We start from the raw sequence: 24057 nt of genomic DNA on the forward strand, positions 1-24057 counted from the left end.
ATTAAAGAGTGCACTTGTGATGAACACCGGGTGTTGTATGGAAGTGCTGAATCACTATATTGTACACCTGAACTAATATACTGTATGTTAACTAACTGGAATTTAAATAATAACTTTAAAAAGAATAAATCAGTCTACTTAGACAATCACAAATGTTCAAGAGACAACTGAGAGCTAGGGCAATGTAGAATGATAAGGTTCATCTCCTACTCAAGGCTACTCCTTCAAGACTGGGAGAGGTAGCTGTTTCACATAATACATAGAAACAAACACAGAGAGTCAAGCCAAATGAGGAAATAGAGGAATGAGCTCTAAAAGAAAGAATAAGACAAGACCTCAGAAAAAGATCTTAATGGAGATAAGTAATCTATCTGAAAGAGAGCTCAAAGTGACGGTCATAAAAATGTTCACTGAACTCAGAAGAAGAATGGATGAACACAGGGAAAACATCAACAAAAAGAAAATATAAGAAAGTACTAAACTGAAGTCATGGAGCTGAAGAATACAATAACTGAACTGAAAAATACACTAGAGGGGTTCAACAACAGACTAAATGAAGCGGGAGAAAGGATCAGTGACCTGGAAAAGAGAGGAGTGGAAGTTACCCAAACAGAGCAGCAAAAAGAAAAAAGGAATTTTTAAAAGCGACGAGAGCTTAAAAGACCTATGGGACAGCATCAAGCAGGACAAGATTTACATTATAGAGGTCCCAGAAAGAAAAGCAGAACAACATTTATATTATAGAGGTCCCAGAAGGAAAAGACAGAGAGGAAAGGGGGACCAAAAATTTATTTGAAGAAATAATGGCTGAAAACTTCCCTAACCTGGGAAAGGAAACAGACATCCAGGTCCAGGAAGCAGAGAGAGCACCAAATAAAATGAACTCAAAGTGATTCACACCAAGACACATTGTAATTAAAATATCAAAAGTTAAAGAATCTTAAGCAGCAAGAGAAAAAACAACTTGTTATGTATGAGAACCACCACAAGACTATCTGCTGATTTTTTAGCAGAAACTTTGCAGGCCAGAAGAGAGTGGCATAGTATATTTAAAGTGCTGAAAGGAGAAAACTTCCAACTAAGAATACTCTGTCCAGCAAGGCTACCATTCAGAATTGAAGGAGAGAGAGTTTTCCAGACAAGCAAAAGTTAAAGAAGTTCATCAACACTAAACTGGCCTTATAAGAAATGTTAAAGGGACTTTTTTAAGCTGAAAAGAAATGGCACTAATTTATAATAAGAAAACATTTTTTCCTCTAGGTTACTGTAAGAACACAATATGTAGTACATATAACATACAAAATGTATGTTAATTGACAGTTTATGTTATCAATAAAGTTTCCAGTCAACAGTAGAGTATCAGTAGTTAAATTTTGGGGGACTTAAAAGTTATATGTGAATTTTCAACTATGTAGAGGGTCAGCATCCCTAACCCTTGCATTTTTCAAGGGTCAAATGTAGAAACACAAAAAATAATGAGAAAGGAATCTAAGCATAATGCTAAAGAAAGTCATCAAACCACAAGGGAAGAGAGCAAGAGAAGAAAGGAACAAAAAGAAATTACAGAAAGAGCCAGAAAACAGTGAACAAAATAGCAACAAATACCTACCTATCAATAATTATTTGAAATGTAAATGGACTAAATTCTCCAGTCAGAAGACATGGAGTCGGCTGAATGGATTAAAAAACAAGACTCATCTATACATTACCTATAAGAGAATCACTTCAGATCTAAGGACACACACAGACTGAAAGTGAAGGGATGGAAAAAGATGGTCCATGCAACTGGAAATGAAAAGAAAGCTGGTGTAGCTATACTTATATCAGACAAAATGGACTTTAAAACAGACACTGTAACAAGAGACAAAGGGCATTACATAATGTTAAAGGTATCAATCCAGTAAGAAGATATAGCATTTATAAATATTTATACACCTAACATAGGAATACCTAAATATATAAAGCAAATATTAACAGACCTAAAGGGAGAAATTGACAACAATACAATAATAGTAGGAGATTTTAACACCCCGTTTACATCAGTGGATAGATCATCTAGACAGAAAATCAATAAAGAAAGATTGGCCTTAAAGGACACATTAGACCAGGTGGACTTAATAGATATATGCAGAACATTCCTTCCAAGAGGAGCAGAATACACATTCTTCTCAAGTGCAACATGGTATAGTCTCTAGGATAGATCACATGTAGGCCATAAAACAAGTCTTGATAAATTTAGGAAGACTGAAATCAGATCATGCATCTTTTCTGGCCACAGCAGTATGAAACTAGAAACTAATCATAAGGCAAAAACTAGAAAAATCACAAATGTGTAGAGATTAAACAACGTGCTACCAGACAACCAGTGGGTCAATGAGGAAATCAAAGGAGAAATAAAAAAACCATTAAGACAAATGAAAATGGAAAGAAAACAGTCCAAAGTCTATGGGATGCAGCAAAACATTTTAAAAGAGACGTTCATAGGGATACATGCCAACCTCAAGAAACAATCTTAAACAATTTTTCACTTTACACCTAAAGGAACTAGAAAAAGAACAAACAAAGCCCAATGTTAGTAGAAGGAAAGAAATAATAAAGATCAGAGGAAATAAGTGAAATAGAGACTAAAAAAAAAAAATAGAAAGGATCAATGAAAGTAAGAGCTTTTTCTCTGAAAGGACAAACAAAATTGACAAACCTTTGGCTAGACTCCCCATGAAAAAAAGAGAAGGCTCAAATAAATAAAATCAGAAATGAAAGAGAATTTATAACTTACCATAGATGATTATAACAGACTACAATTAACAATTACACACCCAAAAAATTGGACAACCTGGAAGACTTGTATAAATTTCTAGAAACATACAATCTTCCAAGACTGAAATATGAAGAGAAAATCTGAATAGACTGATTATTAACAAGGAGATTGAATTAGTAATAAAAAAACTCCCAACAAACAAAAGTCTAGGACCAGACGTCTACAGTTGTGAACTCTACCAAACATTCAAATAAGATTTACTACCTATCCTTCTCAAACTCTTCCAAAAAATTTAAGAGGAAAGAATGCTTCCAGCCTCATTTTATGAGGCCGGCATTACCCTGATTTCAAAACCAGGCAAGGACATCACAAAAAAAGAAAATTACAGACCAGTATCCTTAATGAATACCAGTGCAAATATCCTTAACAAAATATTAGCAAACCAAACTCAACAGTACATTAAAAGGATCATACACCACGATTCAGTGGGATTTATTCCAGGGAGATTCAAAGATGGTTCAACATACACAAATCAATCAGTATGATAACTGATTAACAAAATGAAAACAAAAGATAAAAATCATCTCAGCAGATGCAGAAAGAGCATTTGACAAAATTCAACATCCTTTTATGATAAAAAGACTCAATGAAGTGTATATAGAGGGAACATATCTCATCATAATAAAGCCCATGTATAACACACCCCACAGCTAACATCATACTCAATGGTGAAAGACTGAAAGCTTTTCCTCTAAATTCAGTAGTAAGATAAGGATGTCCATCCTGACCACTTTTATCCAACACAGTATTGGAAATCCTGGCCACGGCAATTAGGCAAGAATAAGAAATAAAAGGCCTCCAAATTGGAAAGGAAGAAATAAAATCATCACTATTTGCAGATGACATGATACCATATATAGAAAACTCTAAAGACTCCCACCCAAAAAACCTGTTAGAACTAATAAAAGAATTCATTAAAGTTTCAGGACACAAAATCAATGTATAGAAATCTGTTGAATTTCTACACACTAATAACTATCAGAAAGAGAAATTAAGAAAACAGTCCTATTTACAATTGTATCAAAAAGAGATGGGGCATCTGGGTGGCTTAGTCAGTTAAGCGTCTGGCTCTAGATTTCAGTTCAGGTCTTGACTCAGAGTAGTGAGTTCAAGCTCTGCATTGGGCTCCACGTTGGGCATGGAGCCAACTTAAATTTTAAAAGAGAGAGAGAGAGAGAAAACCTAGTGATAAATTTAACCAAGGAGGTAAAAGACTTGTACACTGAAAACTATAAGACATTATTAATGAAAGAAATTGAAGAAGACACAAATAGATGGAAAGATATTCCATGCTTGTGGATTGGAAGAATATTGGTAAAATGTTCACACTACTCAAAGCAGTCTACAGATTCAATTCAATCCCTATCAGAATTCCAAAATTCCATTTTTCACAGCACTAGGATAAACGTTTCTAAAATGTATATGGAACCCTCCAAGACCCCAAATAGTCAAAGGAATCTTGAGAAAGAAGAACAAAGCTGGAGGTATCACACTCCCTGATTTAAAACTATACTACAAAGCTATAGTATTCAAACAGTATAGTATTGCAATAAAACAGACACATAGATCAATGGAACAAAGAGTCCCCGCCCCCCCAAATTTATGCAAAAATGGTCAATTAATTTGCAATGAACGTGCCAAGAATATACAATGGGGAAAGAATAATCTCATCAATAAACTGTTTTGGGAAAGCTGGGTAGCCACATGCAGAAGCATGAAACTAGACCACCATCTTGCGTTACACAAAAATTAACTTAAAATGGACTAGAATGAAATCATAAAACTCCTAGAAGAAAATATAGGCAATAAGCTCCTTGGTATCAGTTATGGTGTTGAATTTTTGGATCTGACACCAAAGCAAATTTGTTAGTCTCATAAAGAGTACAGGTTACATCAAACTAAAAAGCTTCTGCACGGCAAAGAAAACTGTCAACAAAATGAAAAGGCAACCTACTAAATGGAAGACAATATGTAGAAATCATATATTTCATAAGGGGTTAATATCCAAAATATGTAAAGAACTCAATAGCAAAAAGCAAAACAATCTGATTAAAAAATGGGCAGAGGATCTAAATAGACATTTTTTCAAAGAAGACATCCAGATGGCTAACAGACACATGAAAAGAGGTTCAACATCACATCACCAGGGAAATGTAATCAAAACCTCAATGAGATATCACCTCACACCTGCTAGAATGGCCAAAATCAAAAGAGAAGAAATAGCAAGTGTTGGCGAGGATGTGGAGAAAAGGGAACACTAGTGCACTGTTGGTGAGAATGGAAGTTGGTGCAGCCACTCTGGAAAACAGTATGGAGGTGCCTCAAAAAGTTGAAAATAGATTTCTCATAGGATACAGCTATTCCACTATTGGGTATTTATCCAAAGAAAATTAAAACACGAATTCAGAAAGATATATGTACCCCTATGTTCATTGCATGATTTTTTTTACAATAGCCAAGATAGGAAGCAACCTGTGTCCCCCTGTGGATGAATGGATGTGGTACACACATACACACACACACACACACACACACACACACAGATGCACATACACACAATAAAATACTACTCAGCCATAAAATAGGAGGAAATCTTGCCATTCATGACAACATGGATGGACCTAGAGGGTATTATGCTAAGTGAAGTCAGAGAAAGACAAATACTGTATGATTTCACTTATAGGTGGAATCTAAAAAACAAACGGACAAACAAAACTCGTAGACACAAAGAACAGATTGGTGGTTAGCAGAGGGGAAGGGGGCCTGGGAGATAGGTGAAGAGGGTTAAGGGGGTCAATTGTATGGTGACAGATGGTAACTAGACTGATTGTGGCGATCACTTTGTAGTGTATACAGATGTCAGATTATTAGGTTGCACTCCTGAAACCAATATAATGTTATATACCAATTTTACCTCAATTAAAAAAATTTTTTTTAAGAATAACAGCCTGATATCAGACTTAAAGAAGGACCAAGTTGGAACAGAAAAGAGAGAGATTCAGTGTTTTGGCCTCAATGCATTTGAGGTGCCGCTAAGACACCCAGAGGGCTTGCCTGGGGCTCAGGAGAGAAAGGTCAGGGCTGGAGAGAGATGGAGGAGAGCAGGGTTCATAACTGAGGATGGGGTGGTCTGCTACAGGTGTTTTGGAACTGGTTAAAAATGCAGATTTCTCGGTTCTGCCCTGGGAGTTTCTTGGACAGGGCCTGTTCTTCTGTGTTGTTGTTGTTTTGTTTTGTTTTTCCCTTTTATTTAATAAGCTCCCCGGGCCATTCTGATTTGCAGCCCGGTTAGTTCATTGGCTCATCCATCAATTCAGGACTTGGCTGTTGCTTTGTTGGCTCCAAAGGGGATCATAAAATGTGAAAGATTCTTCTCCTGTCCTTTCAAAAGAGGGTAGTTTCCAAAGCAAAGCAAGTTTTAGAAATATATTTTAAGGAAATATTTATGAAAACTCCAGAGGCAGTGGGGCCATTTCCCTTGCAATCCTGGGTTTGATTTGTTTAACTTTTTAAAGGAAAGGAAATCATTTTTTTGAACTTAACCCAGAATTTGAATGGGTAATTTTTGCATATTTTCCGAAGTCTCATAAAGAGTAATAATTTAGAACAAAACTAGAAAGTGGGCTAATTTTATTATGTTAAATAAAGAGTATACTTAGCAATTATTTGTGGCTTCCACACTAAAAATACTATTTTATTTTTTAAAAATAGAGCCCTCTAAATATGAAAATCATATCTGGACTTAAAGAAAAAATTGTCTTTGGACAGGTACAGATGGTGGGCCGTATTTGAGGTTGACTTTTGGATATTTTCCTCTAAGGGTTATCTCCAGCTCTAAGTGTAATCCCAGGGCACTCCACGCTTCCTAAACAGATGTTTCTCACTTGAGACATATGGAACCATCAAGGATTTTCCCATTTGACTGTATTGTAGGAGAAGAGAGTACCATTGCTTTTGGGGACACTTAGGGCCAGTCTAATTAAATTGAAGGCTGGAGGAAGCAGTGGCTATTATAAGCCCCAAAGGTTTAGAAAGAATCCATAGACTAGACTTGTCTTCTCAACCTAGAAACCTAGAATGGGGCCATTTTGAACCATGGTACCTGGAAATGTCAACTGGTCTAAATTCATGGTTGTGGAATTAAAACAAATCATATCTACTTTGGTTATCAACTTAGTCCAGCATTTTGTTTTGGCCAATCCCTGCTGGAGTCCTATTTTGTGAGTTTCTTCTATATCTTTCCAACTCTGCTCATTGTCTCCCTCTGCTGATCTAGACAGATGTTTCCTCGTGGAGCTGGATACATTCCCTATTCCCTGGCAGGAATCTCATTAGATGGGAAACTTGGAAAGATTTCTGAATGATTGATAAGTCACTAGTGTGGGACGTATGGATCGTTTATATCAATAAGGCGTTATTGTTTATTTGGGAGCGAGTTTTCAGAACTGTTTTATATGTGTCATCTGCTTCTCACAATAGTCCTATGCGATAGAGGGGGTAGGGTAGCTTCAGCATCACCATTAATAACCGGAAACCAAGGCTTTGGAATGATCTCAGCCAAGGGTCCTTGCCATTCAGCCTTGCTATAGAATCAGGAAGAGTGATGGATAAGAGAATTTATGTGCATGGGCTTTGAAACCAGTTTTGCAAACTGCAGGCATGGGATCATCATCATTCCTAGTTTGTCCATAGGGGGAAAATTAGGAAGCACAGTGTTAGGAGTCACACAACTCATACAAGACTGTTGAGGCTGGACCATGTCACATAGCTGGCTCTTAATATAGTATGTTGTTTTCATTATAATGCCTCTTTGCAAAATGCTATTAACCTTTCATGAACTGATGAAGCTGTGTGTGTGTGTGTGTGTGTGTGTGTGTGTGTGTGTGTGTACAAACTAGTGTTTCTTGACTTTTCTCTCAATGATGGAGGGCATTTGTTCTTAGCAATGTGCTCATCTTATATATAATATTTAAGATATAGAATGCATGATCTTGTGAAATGCTGTTTGTGTCTAGAACTTCAGCTATTCCTCTCTGTGTTCTATTTGTATTGACTCTCACATCGGGGAAGGGGTTATAGGGCTTGGGATTTATGATTAAGAGTGTTAGAATTTATAATTGTGTTGGGAATGGCCAACAGAGATGGAGATGTCAGCAGGTGCTGGGTTTTTTTTTTCTAGGCCCATTTTCTGTTTCTTTGTTGCATTCTCTGTCTTGAAGCACACACACACACACACACACACACACACACACACACACACACACACACACACACCCCTAGATGGTTAATTCATTCATGTGCAATTAAACTTAGAATGCAGACTTCATGGAGACGACACATAAAAAACAAAAGCTTAAGAGACCTATTAGTGAAGTTCATCAGAGTGCCTGAGGTATAAAGAATCTTTACAGCCTTGACAAAATGTATTTCTAAGTGTTCTTTGTTTAACCGAGATGTGCTAATACACGCTGTATTGTATTTTAGTGTTCTTGACCTTTTAATTAAAATCCCTTGAAATGAAAGCTTTAGGAGATGACTTAGATGTAGTCGAAGTTACCAAAGATGATTGTTTGTTAAGATAATGCCAGTTTTGCTGTCAGTTTTTGACAACCACACTTGCTGTTTCTTTCCCTAGAGGGAGGGAAAGAAATGTTTTTTTTTCCCCCTGCAAGATTTTATACAGTTGCACTAGACTTTATATGGATTTGCTGGATTCCTAAGCAGAAAGATGTGTGTAAAAACACATGTTAGCAAGCACATCTTGATGTAGCATTAGACCAATGAACCTCCATTGACCAAAGTAGGAAAGGATACAGCAGCAGCACAGCTCTCTTGCTTAGAATCCTCTCGATGGAACCTGACAAAAAGCAAAGAATGTATTTCAAAGAGCATCTCTGTGTGGGCCAAAGACTGGGACCATCTATCTGTCTAATTTCTGGTCTGCTTAAGATGAAAAGCTCTTGGTGGTAGACATTTCTCTTTGAATAAAAAAGAAACCCCCTCGGTGAACTCTGTTGCCACCGTGTTTTCTTGTGAGGTGTTCCTTACAAGAAAGTTTCGGGATTCATCAATCTGTTCTGCCTCTCCTACTCACCTTGATCAGTAATGCTCAGATCTCCTAGTTCATTTACAAGGGAGACACTTGTTTATTCAGCTTGTTGCTGGTAAAGGAAGATGTCTTACATGGGTACACTTCAGATGATAGTAGTGATGCTTCTTAGAAATGGACACATGAATGTGCTTAAACAAAAGGCTTACCTCTCCCATGAAATTGCCATGTGATACTTACCCTAGGAAGAGAGGTGGCCTTCAGCCTGACTCTGAAACTCCTCTCAGACATGGGTCATCTTCTTTGATGGTGCTTTTTAATTCCCTTAAATTCCAAGCAGACTGCTGGCCCTGTTTTGTTATCATGCCAGACCTTCCCACTGTGCACGGTTCTCATTAGAGAGCTCTTTCTACAGTCTATGCAGAATGCACTTAGGACATTTTCTGCTTTGGCGTTCTGAATCTGCAGCCCACTCTACTATTTGCAAAGCCATTAGCATGTGATTTTTCTTTCATTTCTTTTTTAAAAAATAAATGACCACCAAAAGAGATTTCAGAACAAAATGAACCCCCAAAGGCTAGATTGACAGTATTCATCGCTTTGCTGCCTGTCTCCAGATACCATCATAACCGTATTTCAAGGGTTGTGCTTGCGTGGTCGTTACGATGCAGGGGATGAAGTCAGACCAAAAGTGGGACTTGCAATTCTTTGCTCAAGTTCACGGAAATCTGAGTGCCCTGATTTGTCATCCCTAATATCTGGGTTGGTCTGATGTTTTAACAGCATTGCCCATTCTCTACATCAGGGGAATGTACATTTCTGCAGTACATTCAATAAAGTTCTTTGGCTCTGAGGAGCGCTCAGATGGTGGAGGAGGTCAGATGAAGCCCAAGAGCCTTCCAGTCCCATGACAGCATCAGTATTTTTTTTGTCTGTTCCAAATACCGAATTTGGTTCTTTTTTTTTCCCCCTTCACCACCACACTTTCTCCAAGGCAGTCGATCTTTGGGAGTCCAGAGAACAAAGGGATTGAAGGTGGCACGGGTCAAAGAAAATGCGAAGCCATCTCTGTTCGGAAGGGGACTGCTACCATTCTAGATGGCTCACACCACACCAGTCAGAAAGCAGAGGCTTCTCTCCAAAGTCATTCATGTGCCTTTGTGTTGACACATGGACTCATCATCGAGGCGCCCTAAAAGCACTGGAGCCCATCCTTCCCGACGGGGGGGGGGGGGGGGCTAGATAAAGTGCTATTGGAAGACTCTGCCTTTCCTTCTTAGTCTCAGACTTTTGCCCTTTCAGGCTCCAGAGAGAGGTTACAGCTATCTGCAGCCCCTCATGGGAGTAACATACATTTCCAAACAAGAAGGATGGGAGTCACATTCTTCTCATAGAGGACCTTGAATGGGGTGAGGGAAAAGGCATCCAGGAGAGCTTCTGGGAGAGGGTAATGCTTCAACTGAAGCTTTAAGTGTCAATAAGGATTTGGGATGTAAAGGACAGGGAATTCAAAGAAAGACCTTTCAGGCCTAGGGAGTAAGCAGCATGTGCGAAAACCCAGGTGGCGCTATAGAACCGACTTACAAAGATGCATATGATAAAAGACCCGACCTCGCGGAGCTCACAGGCAGTCAAATACATCTTCTGAATTGCTTTCCCACTGGCGAAGGTGACTTTGTCATGATGTACTCAAGTTCAAGCCTTGTGCCCCGGGCCGGTTTCAGGAACATGCCACCTTGCCCTCATAGGGCGCCCCGCACGGAGGAGGGCCAGTCCTTGCTTTAATGCCCTGTTGGCGTCCGCTTGAGAATCTTAGTAATTTTTAAACAAGGGATCCCGTGTTTTCATTTTGTGCTGGGCCCCACAGATTATGAGGACAGTCCCGTTTGTATCCCTTATTACTTTAACAAGTCTCAGCCCGAGGCGAAGCAAAAATATCCAGTGCCCCTTTTTATATCCTTCTGTCTTCACCATGCCCCCCCCCCCAGCTCCACCCCAGTGTGGGAAGGCTCAGATAAACTCATTCCTCCCCAAGTTTAGAGGGCTTAGAAGATGCAAGAACTGTGTGCCGGGGGTTCCGTTTCTAAAGCAAGGTGTTTATCGCAGCAATAGCCGCAACAAAAGCAGCGTTTGAACCGTGCTGTTTACAGAACTCATTCTTGCATATTAGTCCCTGCACGAGGCATAAGCAGTCTGATGATTTCTGTGCTCTGCTCATCAAAGGTAAATAAACAAGCTCGATGGATCTGCGTAGCTCCCTAAAGCAAGCATGCCCATCCTCTGTCCCATGGAGGCCAAGTACCCGGGCTCGGCATCCAGCAGTTTAGGTGGTGGCTGTAGGAGGCCTCAGCCCCCCCTTCCTCTCTTGCCAGCATCGAATTAAGGTGGAGATATTCTTTTATTGAGGTAAATTGGTTTATAACATTATATAAAGGTGGAAAATTTGAATACTGAGGCATACAAAAGGAGGAGTTAGTGTCAGGCTGAGGGACCCCATTCATCTTGTGGGCGTCCAAGCCAACTCGCCCAAAGATGTGTAGACCAGACTCTCCTCCTCCTGAACATCATCATCATACCAGCTGTCTGACCAGCACCTCTTTTCATTATCTATAGTCCAGTCTTTCAGAGAAGGAAAGCTGGTTCGCTCTATTATTTTAGCTAGATATACCTAAAATGAAGTATAAAATCTTAATGTGTTACTGAGCTCCAGTTGAATTTAAAATTGACCTTTCTTCACTTGTGCTATATAAGCCTTATAAAAAAAGGGATTTCTTGATGTTTTACCCAGCTTACCGTATGGAGAAAAGATTTGTCTCCTTGAGACATCAAGAAACTTCTTCAGGGAAAAGGAATTTCTTCTTAATAGCTTTGGAAGAATTGAGAGAAGGCTTAAGATGAATGGGAGAAATTAGATTTAACAATCATGTATGCACTTTAAGCCCAAAAACTATACCACTTGTCCCCTCACCTTCAAGGAGACGTGGGGAAGGGGGGCTGGTGATCAGAGAAAATTCCAGTAATAGGAAGACGTTTATTTTTGTGGGCACAACACCAGGTTCAAGTAAACCTGGCAGCAGGTGATAAATATCACAGAGGTCTACTCATTCCGTCCCCTTTAGGCTTTCTATGTGCTGGGCATTGTGCTCTGGTCTATGGAATACAGGTGAATATAATAAGGTCTAGGTCTTGGCTCTGAATGCAAAGTCTTAGGTGGGGACATCAACATGTGCCCAGTTGGGACATCTGATCGCAGCTGAGCTCATCTGACTCTAGTTAAGAACTTAGATTTCTAATTCCAGGCTCAGGGGCAGGACCCTGAGGAGCAGTGGCAAGGCAATTGAGAAGAACTAAAATTCTGGCCGGGAAGCCAAGACAGGAACACAGGCAAGATAGAGTGTCAGGATGGGCCAGGATGACTGGAAGTAACCCAGGTATGTGAATCACAAGAAGTTACCAAAAGCCCAGTTACTGCAACCAGGGTAAAAAGTCAGAGCAGGACTGGAGGCCCAGGGAGACTTGACCCTGAGCGCTGGGCCTCCTAGGAGCTTCCCTAGCTTTGGAGATTATCCTGAAGCTAGGCAGGGCTGGCCTACCAGAAGGAGTTCTAAGGAGGGGTTGTCTATAGTCACTCAGAAAATAGTGGTAATGAAATCGAGTGAGTTTAATTGTGGGGGCAAAGCTAAAAAATGTTAATGATTCCTAGAAGACTGAAAAAAGAGGAAGTTATCTCTGACAGTTTATAAATTGTGCCACTTAAACTGTTGGTTAGTTTGGAAAAATGTGTCCTCAGAAATCCTGATTTGAGTGGTGACTCCTCAAGTAACTGAGGCAGTAGGATGTTAGAGAAACCTCATCTAACTAAGCACTGAACTGATCTGTAGGAATAGAGAATGTTCCAGACTTTGAGAAGGCTGCCTTTTTAAGTAGTTTCTGTTTTCAGTCTCAGAGAAGGTCTACCCAATGCCTAATTACCTTGCTTTAACTTAAAACCATTTATCTTCTCCCAGTTCACACATTTCTCGATACTACTATAGCTAAGGTCTAAATTGTCAGTACATTTCTCTTCAGGCACATTTAAGGATTTGTCATAACATGATGGAGAGCCATATTTTTAAACTGGGGTCCTTTAAAAACTGTATCAGCTTAGGGTTGATTTTGTACTTACACTTCAGCATACAGAAATGGAATTTTGCTGGTGTGTGTGTTGGAAATGGCTCTTATTGCCTTCTGAGTTTAAAAGAGAGAAATCAAAATTACTGAAATAGTAACCTATGAAAAATGGCCCTAGGCACTGCCCATAGGACTCTTGCTCCATGGAATGTACTTGAGTCCATGTACTATATAGATGATGATTGTTTATTCCAGATGCTTATGAGAGAGCTAGCCCACCATTCTTCATATGGTAGCTGTTCAGGGAAATAGCAGTATTCTAGCACATAATGTGCATTTCAAAGCGTTAAGATAATTTATATTACTTGTAATATAACCTTTTAAAAACAGATTTTTCCGTCCATAAGTATTTAGATACATGAGATAGTAAAATTTTTACTGTTTTTTTTTTTTTCTTTTTGAAGATCTGAATGAAAGATTACACTTCCCTGGATAGTTTTCGTGACAGTCTATCTTCTCGGACCTAAGCCAGGTTGTTCAGAATAGAAGCTGGAAATTTTCTCTTGCCTCACCCCACCTTGACTAGGCATTGCAACATGAACTTGGAATTGGGACCACGTGTGACCCTTATCCATTTATTTAATATCTAATCCTAGCAAAGCATAAGCAGACTCTTTGCCTTTGTAGTTTTTCATGGCTATGACCACTTTATGTGAATTACCGCAAGGGAAGGACATGGTCCCTGACAGGCAGATAAAGGATAGTCTTTCCAAAGGACATTGTTCCTGAGGAATGTAATAGCTTTTTAAGTGTTCCTTGCTTCTTTTGATTATACCAGTTGCTTTCTGGTTGGAGTAGCCATATGTGTTTTAACTACTAAGTTTTGGAAACGTTCTAGGATCCACGCATGGGATTCTTCTCAGTTGGCATATTTTAGGCTGAAAGCACCATTTTGTTGCCTGTGGATACACAGGGGCTTGGTTCGGTTAAACACACACTTATTAAATGGCCCCCTTCTGTGTCAGACTCTGAGGTAAATACTGCGACATAAAGACGAGAGATACAGTTCCTAGTCTCTAGGGGTTCACAGTCCAGTGGGGAAGACAAATGGATAAATAGGTATTTTCAATATATCATGACAGATTCAGGGGGAGGAATGCAATGGATACCATGGGAGCCAGTACGGAGTCATCGTTTCTGCCTCTTGGAATCTGTTCTACTTACTACTCACCAGATGGATTTTTAAGTCTTCCCTAAATTAGACTGGGAAGCCATGAGCATCTTCAGCCACGCAGTAGCCGACGTTTTATCATAGGGAAGAGTATTGACAGTGGAGATGCTGTGGAGATCGGGTACATTTAGGCTCTGGGATGCCCAAGGCCACTGTGGAGGCGGGTCTACAACCCCGATTTAGGTTTGTGGTCTTTCTCTTCCACAGGGTGGGGAGGAACAGATAATGAGTGGAAGCAGGAGGAGGAAGGGAATGGGAGAAAGCCAGAGAGGCACTGGGAGGAAGGAGTTGAGAAAATAAAGAGGCATATGGTCCACTCTTTCTCCCCTCTACCCCCCATCTACCAGCCTTAAAGGCTAAAAAGGTGACTGACCCCGGTATAGACTTCATATATTTTCAATAAGTTGTATTTAGCCGTCTACTCCTTCCATTCCTTCTTAGCAAATTTCACACAAACGACGAGGCCTCCTTTGTGCTTAGGGACATTCTCAAGCACTTACGTTTTTATCCTGGAATTCACGGGCCTTGCTCTGTTCTGTGTTTTATTGCCTTCAGCTTACTTCCTGTTCTCTTGATTAAAAACTAAAGCCTCTGTAGAAATGATAAGAAGCTAACACTGGAGCAGACACCAAGCATTGCTTCCCAGGGTCCACACCCTGTCCAGGTGAAGCGAATCTAGGGCACTCGGGATTCAAAGCCCCAAACGGAACCAGCTTTGTGCACACATTGCTTTAGAGGCTTTGCCTTTCTGCCTTTTCGGTGGAGTTATTTAAATAAGTTTAGAGCTGTTTGTTTATTTTTTTCTTTCATTCTTCTGCCTCACGTGCAGATAGAGGAGAAGCTTCCCATATCAGCTTGGTTTAAATGATGCTAAAAGGGATACATTTGCTGGCACTTATCAGGGGACTGACTGAAAATGATCACCTCCGACAGCCCAAGATGGACCAGCTCTTTCTTCTTCACCTCCTGAGGGTCGAAACCCTCTCAACTTTGTTAACAGGAACTTGCAGGGACAAGCCTACCCAGCTTATCTCATTCCAAATGAACACTTTAATTCACCAAAAGCTTACAGGGAGGCAACACAGGTTTATAGAAGAAATACCATATAAAAGCCTCTCAGAGGTCCAAGGCAATGATCTAGTTCTGAAGCTAGAGATTGTTGGTTTTCCACACAAATATATAGGCCGGTAGTATTGTGAGCAGTCTACAGTTGCAGCCTGAGGGGTTGTGTGGAAGATTGGAGTCCATAAAAGGATGTACCCAGGGTGCGGAGAGGATATTCTGAGTTTGGTGACTTAGGAAAAAATATGAGGAAAGTTTGCTCGGATGTAAGACTTGAAGCATATTTATTAAGAGCATCAAGGTTTTTATTTCACAAGAAGGTATGGTTAAAATTAAATTTATATATGTCATAGCAGTGAAGAATTCAAAAGCACTAGAATATGCAATTGCAATAGAAATTCACATATTGAAGGGTTTTGGGTTCTCATTAAGCCCTTAAATTTCTTAATAGAAATTACATGCGTATGCACATACTTGTTAAGTGTAATAAGTTTTTCTTCATATATATTTTGACGCACATATTTAATATTGTAGCAGGGTGTTCAATTTTTGGATTTAATTATACCCCTTTTTAAAACTCCCCAACTTATTATAATGGGTACCGTGTTTTAATTAAAATGCATTGTCACCAAGTTCCAATGATAAATGTCTCGGAGAGGCAAATAATCAGATTGTAAGGTCAGCTTCCTTTGATGCCAGGAGTTGGCTTTGTTTTGGGGGGCGGTGATAACTCGGGATAATCATAAACCAAAAGATTATCATTATCATTTTATTATATTACTCTAGTTAAAGAGAATCCATCAAAAGGAAGATTACATTTGGCAGCCCTTTGCATCATGGCCTCTTTTGTCACAGCAAAATGTGGCTCCCTCCCCTAGTGTGTAGAAAACAACCCAGGACACTTCTGGCAGCTAGCCATGGAGTCTTTCCTGGCTTTGGCAAGAGCAGATGGTTTTGGGGTCTGTTGTTCACATTTGATTTCCATGTTACAAATTTTGAATGAAGTCTTTACTGAACCCTTTGTCCTGCAGTCTGCAGCTCCTCACATCAGGGGGCAGCTCGGCGCCGTCCCGACATGCCAATTTGACACCCGAGTTCTGCCATTTATCTGGAACTTGGAGTCCCCCTACCTCTGGCCCTCTGCTGGAGGGAAGCAGTAAGTGTGGGTATACTGCCCTCCCGTGTCCGGCTCGGGGAGGTGCCGAGGAGCAGGATCGCCGAACTCCAGGAACCAGGGGGAGACCAGCACGTGAGCCCTCACTTAGCACTTGGGGGCAGCTGGGGAGGCGCCTGTTGGAATGCCAGATCCTTATCAGAACATGCTAGTGCTGAGTGTCCTTGAGTGCCGCCATGGTCCGGGGACTTTCAGCTCTGGGAAGCCCACCGCCTTCATTGTCTTGCTCGACACATGTTTATTGAGCATCTACTATGCCTTCAGTTTTTAATTCGACAGATATTTATTAGCACCTACTAGGTGCTAGGCCCTGTTCTCTGTAGCTAGGGAGACAGCAGCGAACACGATGCAGTGACAAGGGGGTGCCTGGGGGGCTCAGCCGGTTAAGCATCTGCCTTCGGCTCAGGTCACGTCAGGCTCCCTGCTTGGCAGGGTGTCTGCTTCTCCCTCTGTACCCCCCTTCATGTTCTCTCTTTCGTTCACTCTCTCTCTCAAATAAATAAATAAAATCTTAAAAAAGAAAGACGCAGTGACAAGGAAAAAAAAAATCCTGGCCTTAACAGAACTGAAATTCTATTGGTGGGGCCGGGGACTGACTGAGGGCAAAGAGACGGCCAACAAGGAAATCATGAATGAACGAATAGACAGATGGATGAAGGAAAAGAACGAACAAGGCAATTTCAATTTTATGGTAGGTGCTACGAAGAAAAAGTAAAGCAGGGCAGAGGTAAAGAGGGCTGTGGGTGGTGGTGACAGGTAGGGTGGTGAGGAAAGCCTGGCCAAGAAGGGAGTGTTTGGAAGGAGAGCTGAACGAAGTGAGGGAACGAGTCATTTGGAACGCGCTGAGGGAGCTGAGGCATGGAGGGGGAGAGACCGTCTTAAATACTCACAGCTTCTTCAGTGGTGGAGGTACCGCTAGAGTACATGCTCCCGGATTCCAAAACCAGTGTTCTTCTCTATGAGCTCTAGCTACGTAAAATAGCAGGGGGAAAAAATGGTTATTGAGCTTCTTCCCTATACCAGGTAGATGGCTCGACCCTGGGTCAGGAAGAGACACACAAACATGAATTAAGGTGACCGCCCTGCTGTGCAGAGGCCCAGTGTCCAAATGTTTGTGTCTGACAGGTATCTTTTGCATGGAAGAGTCGGCAGTCACCCACATGAATGGCACGCTGATTGCTCCAGTATGGCGTTGCAGTCCCGTGGTGCCTGGGACTAGACGGTTGAGTGTCGGGTGGCCTTTGTACCTCAGAGGATGGGTTTCCGGGGTAGCCGCAGCAGCGGGTCACTTGCTGTTTCTGCCCCTACCTCCCCAGCCCTGCCCAGCACAATGGCTGCTCCTTGGATTCCGTGGTGGTGGGGAGGGCTGTGTTGGCTGGCTTTGAAAGGAGCCAAGTCAGGGGGACTCTGTGGAGGGAAGGTCTCTATTATTCACAGAGTGGTGGGGTGATGCTCAAAGGTCATCAGATTCAGAGACAGGGTCAAAGTACTAATGAGCTGGAACCCTCATCCACATGGCAGGGCAGTCCCTGAGGAGAGACAGAGGCGATGGTTGCCTTTGTGGAGAGCCCGCCCCACACGCACTTTCTGGCATGCCCTCTGCCCTCCCTGCTCTTTACCTCCCGACTCCTGTTCCTTTCATGGAACTATCTATACTATGTGGTTTGGCCTAGGTTCTGTCTTCAGAAGAATTAGTCTCTCTTTCTCATTTCTTTTCACATAATGGTTCCAAGATTGGGTGGGAGGATTTTTCTAGTTGACCGTTAAGGCCCGATGCTCATCTCTCTCAAATCTATTATCATATGTAGATACGGTGTCATATCTGACAGCGTAATTACGGACATGAGTGCGAACACACCAGTAGGTGCGTTGTAGGGGTGTACTAGGTGACTGCTTTAGCATCTGTTTACCTCGGGTTTTTTACTACCAGAGGAAAATGTGTTTTTTTGTTGTTGTTGTTCGTTTTGTTTTCTTTTTTAATGAGCATTTTCAGAGTACAGAAATTTCTAGCGGAAAACATGTCCTTTTGAAAGATAAGTATATTTCATCTGCAACAATAACGTACCCTTTCCTCTCCCCACCACTGACTCAGAGAATGACACATGTGACAATCAAAAAATGAGAGTTTGAAGTGAAATATGATGAGTATAATCTGAGGTCAACTTTTAGTATGGCCCGTGTGAGTGTAATCAATCTCCTGAGGAAATGATCACCTCCTCTTCCCGGGGAGAGAAATGTTCCATGTGGCTGGTGGGAGGGGAAGGAATTCTTTGCCTCTGGTGCTTGCTGCTATCGAGGACCACTTTGCTACATGTACTTCTTTCTCAGGGCTTTCAGATTCATTCCCATCCTCTCTCCCCGCTTCCTCTTCCTCTTTCCCCCTCGTAAATCAGCCGGTATATCCTTTTTTTTTTTTTTTTTGCGGATCTTTACTTCCTCCACGTCTTTCAGCCAACTGACTCCTCATTTATCAGTTGGCAACTAATTGCACACTGATGACCCTAGCTTTCTCCCGGCCCTGGCTCGGAGGTGGGGGAGCGGCACTCACTGACCTCATTTCATTGTATATCTTGCATCAGCATTGTTTGGGAAAGAAGTGATAGCCTGGGGGAGCTTAAATAAAAACAGTAGTTAACCAGGAGTTTCCCCAAGTTTTCAGCTGACTGAGAAATTTCGCCTCCTGGAAATTCTCCACTAAGTGCTCTCTACTCTCGTTTACCACCGTCTTTGGTAAAGTTGAAGGATGGCAAAAGGATCCACGTGTGCTGATTTTAAAATGATAATAGCTTATATTGGCACGGTACTTTCAAAGCCTGTTTGCGCCTGTCTTATTTTTCTCCCATGAAGGATATGGGATCATCGCCATTTGATGGTGAGGCAGCAAGACAGGGGAAAGCATTGCAGACTCAGAATCAGAAAACCTGGTCTCGGTTGGTAGTCCATGGAGGTGACAGATGTCCCTTGAAGACTCTGGAAGTAGGTTGTTCTCTGATAATTAAACTTTAAACAAGATGCAATAGATCAAACCAGAGAGATGTCACCGGGAGGTAGTAACGTTGTTAAAGAAGTGATATGTCAATGAGAACAGAAGCTGGAGAGAGTAACTACGACAGAGCCCGTCCAGCTCTAAGGCCATGGGTGTCAAAGGGCCACTTCCTATGGCAGCTTTATCTTCATTGTGGACACCTGATGCCACTGAAATTTTACATGATTTCACTAACTCACCTGGTTATGATTCCAGGCCCACCCATCAACCTTCTGATTATAATTCATCCTTTTCATGTAGCTTGTCTGTGGAGAGCGTGGCCAGAGAATGTGAGAATCTGGTCCCCCTAGTAGTAATAAATCACATTGCAAGTCAGTACCCAGGCATTCTAATTATTTATGCCACTTTCTTGGGAGCTTTAAAAAAAAAAAAATATTTTTTTTTTTTTTTTGAGTAAGCTCTACAGTCAACGTGGGGCTTGAACTCATGAGGATCAAGAATCTCATGCTCTACTGAATGAGCTGGCCAGGTGCACATCTTGGGGGCTTTTTTTTTTTTTTTAAGCATGAGTTAGATGAGCACCTGGGACACTGGCAAAATCAGATTTCTGGATGGGCAAAATTGACCAAATTTTAGACCATGGTAAATTTGTCAAAGTGAAGCCTCTGCTGTGAATCCTCATAGTAGCCGCCTGGTCCCGTTGGCCTTCCCTGGTGACATCCTTCCTTATTGCCATGCACATATTCTTTGGAATATCTAAGGATTTTTGTATTTGTAGGCTGTGTAGCCTTGGGCAAGTCATTTCTCCTCTCTGAGCCTCACTGTCTGCCTCTTTAGAATGCTCTGGAATCCATACAAATAAATGTCAGGTGGTAGTATGGGGGAGGAAGAAAAAGACCAGATTGAGGTTTGACATCAAAAGTAATTTGTTTAAATCATATACCTAGCTGACGGTGGCCCAAAGTAGCATTTGACCCTTACCGTATTCTTCTCTACCAGCGGTCGTGCGCAGGGCAAGAAGGGGCTGTGACGTGAGCTGGGGGTAGGAAGGCAAAAATGGAGAAAGCTCTTGAGCAGGCAAAGGCACTGTAGCTCTTGTTTCAGAGGTGAAACAAGGAGGCTGAGTCCTGCCTGAGAAGAAGGAATTTGTCACTGAGCTTTGGAGAATTGGTAGTAGTGATAGGGCCCTTGGTGCCCTCTCTAAGGATCTGAACAGACCCCTAAATTCAAGTTTTACTTCTGCCCACTGTCTGGGTCTTGACCTAGAGCCCAGGAGCAGAGTTTTTTCCCCTAAATTTTTGTCATGACCTCCCTTTGGTTGCTAGATCTCTTTCCCTGGGAAGCGATCAGCGTTTCCCTTGGACTGTTGCAGATGCTTCTGGATCTTAGGTATATATCTCATCAAAAATCTTTGAGGGCAGAGATATAGTCCTCTTTAACTCCCGAGAGCTAACACAGCACCTGGGAAATTAGTAATGAAAGCCTAAATCACCGACTTACCAAATGAAGATCTCTTTGTGAGTGGGTCTGTCCGATCTTCTGCATTCCAAGTCCTGATGATGATAAGAGTAAAACAGAGTGGCCAAGGGTCTTGGAACTGGATCATAGGATGCAAAGAAAGATAGAGCATCTAGCTCCACCTCCACAGTTTACATATGTGGGCACAGAGGCCTGGAAGACTAAAGCCACTTCCAGGGGCGCCTGGGTGGCTCAGTGGGTTAAGCGTCTGCCTTCGGCTCAGGTCATGATACCTGGGTCCTGGGATGGAGCCCCATATCGGGCTCCCTGTTCAGCGGGGAGTCTGCTTCTCCCTCTGCCCCCACCCCACTCTTGTGCTCTCTCTCTCTCTCTCTCAAATAAATAAAATCTTAAAAAAAAAAAGCCACTTCCAGATATCATACAGTTAGTTAGTGACAGAGGTAGACCGGAAGCCAGATCAGCTGACTAAGGCTAGGCTAGGCTAGGAGTTGTTGAGCAGAGGACCAACCTCACTGCTACTTGGCAGCAGTGTGGGGGCCTTTTGGCACCTACCACTATTCTCTGTTCAGTCCACCCTGTTCAAATTTCCTTTGTGCTGGAATGGAAATGGTTAATTGGATTCCTAGAGATTCTTTACCACCTCGTCCAGTGTTTCTCCTGTCTAGAACCAAAGCGTGACTGCCAGAAGGAGTAAAGAGCATCCACAACACGGTGGGAAAAAGATCCAAAAAGTGAATCGTTGTTTCTTAGAGCCACGGGATCCTTGGGAAGTCCCGGAGTGTTCCCTTTCCATGGCTATTGCTAATGAGTGAGAGAAAAAGGTGTATGTTCCGATATCAGGTTAATGACACACGACTGTATCAGATTCCTGATTTCCTTTGGTCAGTGTTAGCGGCTCCCGTCTACAATTTTATGAGGCTTGGATAGTGTCCTGGACCAGGGATTTGAATGGCCCTAATTCTTTAAGATTATAGGAAATCCTCTAGAAATGGAATTCTGCTGGGATCCTACTGCTTTGTGATCATTTTCTATTGCTTTAAACAGTATTAAGCACCAAGTTATCCATCCAACCTGAGAAAGGAGTTAAATAACCACTTAAAGATAGAGTCCGATGGTAGTCCCTTTGTTTTTGTCCACCTACCAGATAGCCTGTGCGTGCAGTTATAAAATATTTGACTTTGAACTTTTTATTAGTGAAGATAGATGCCTGACTGTGTTTAAAAATCCTATTGGGTTTTCAGACATACTGTATAAGATATGTATTCTTTATTTTGACAGGATTATATTTAAAGTAGCCTTTTGATGAGAGACATTTATCTTTTCTAGATCTTTTCTCCCTGGCGACTTGCTGTAACTTTTTATAAATCAAAGGGCTTATTGATCTATAGATTTCATATTATACTGTGCATGAATGGCTGTTGCTATATTACTGGAGAAACTGCCATATAGTCAGGGTAAAACGTATTGATTTTCATGGACTATAGTATTTGCAGAAAGAACATGTTGAATTTTAATTTCCTGAGAATGTCAACTCGCCTTGCCTGTCAAGAAATTAATCTGGGACTAGTGTTTACTGATGTGATATCAGTCTCACATACTTGATCAGACATCATGTCATCTTATTACATCAATATCTTTCAGAGGCATAGCCAGCTCTTATATTCAGAATCTCATCTCTCCTTTTGATGGTGTGCACTTCACAGTAAGGAAGCAACCAGCAAATGCAAAAACCAGTACCTGGCCCACGATAGGCATTTCATTTTAGATATCATTTATTGAAATCTTACTAATGCCTGGTGTGGTACCAAGCTATCCATCTATCTATCTATCTATCTATCTATCTATCTATCTATCTATCTATCTATCTATATCTCATTTAGTCCTCAAAATAAATCAATCCCGTGAGGTTGGTCCTACCATTTCCCTTTTGAAGGTGAGAAACTGAGGCTCAGAGAGGTCATGTAACTTGCCCATCATCACACAGCCTGTAACCCATAAAATGTGGGTAGAGCTGTGGTTTGGACTTGGTTCACCTGACTCTGGAGTCTACTTAGCTGTCCCGCGTCTGGCCAACAGCCTGGAACTGGCTTTGAGGTATTTAAATCTACCCTGTCTCTGACAAACAGCAAAGACCACCCCACTGCTCCACTTTCCCAACCAAGGGAGGAAGAGAGAATCACACCTGGCAGGAAGATCTGTGCTCAGGCAGTGCTGGAAGCAGCCGTCTACATCTACAAGTAAAGGTCCCCAAGGGAAGTTGCTCTCAATGAAGTTGCATACTGGTATGGGAACCTGAATTTCAGATGGAACCACCTCAACAGTTCCTACAGATTTACTGTTTCCTCCAGGGAAAGACCCAGTGGTTACTTTAAAAGCAGTATAAAGACCAAAGCCCTTATGCAACGAGGAATGATTGTCCAGAATAGGCAAATCCATAGGGACAGAAAGTAGAGGAGCGGCTGCCTAGGCTGGGAGAGGAGAGCGGAGAATGGGGAGTGCCTGCTAATGTGTGTAGGGTTTCTTTTTTGGGGTGATCAAAATGCTCTGGAACCAGACTGTGCTGATGGTTGGGCATCTTCGTGCATACACCAGAAACCACAAAATTACACACTTTAAAGGGGGTGAATTTTATGGTATGTGAGTTATAGCTCAGTTTTTTTTTTTTTAAAGAAATATTGTAACATCTGCCTAGAGCATCCATGTCCTTGGGGGTTCTCAGTGCTCTGGGATGCCATTTGTGGCCTATGACTTTTGACCAAGCAACAGTGGGTGTTTTTGAGATCAGCTTTGCCCGGGAGCTTGTCAGCATGGGCTCCTGGTTACCGATGGAGTTTTTTAACTCCCTGATTACAAATTTCCTATGAAAGTCACAGAACCAGTTTGGATCCCTGCCTCTCTGCAGGATACTCAGGTAAGGGCTGTTTTTTTTCTTTTTTTCCTTAGAAGAAATGTAAATAAAGTGTAACTCCCCCAAATAACTTGATTTATCTTGAAGTGCAGCAATTTGCTACATGTGCGTTTTTCAGAAAGCACTAATCAATTCCAGGTCAGAATCAGTTACAGCGCCCCACAAATTGATAGTGAGGTCTTAAAAAGGCTCAGCAGCTTTGGAACGTTAAATTCACTTGCTGTAAATTTGGAATAAGAA

At 41.5% G+C, this 24057-nt stretch overlaps 1 protein-coding gene across 1 annotated transcript in view; it reads left to right on the forward strand.

Moving 5' to 3' along the window:
* Positions 1–24057, forward strand: part of GPC3 (glypican 3) — a 403498-nt gene that overhangs the window by 158518 nt on the left and 220923 nt on the right. The window lies entirely within an intron of this gene.

This window comes from Zalophus californianus, chromosome X (genome assembly GCF_009762305.2).
Source record: "Zalophus californianus isolate mZalCal1 chromosome X, mZalCal1.pri.v2, whole genome shotgun sequence".
Taxonomy (NCBI): Eukaryota; Metazoa; Chordata; class Mammalia; order Carnivora; family Otariidae; genus Zalophus; species Zalophus californianus.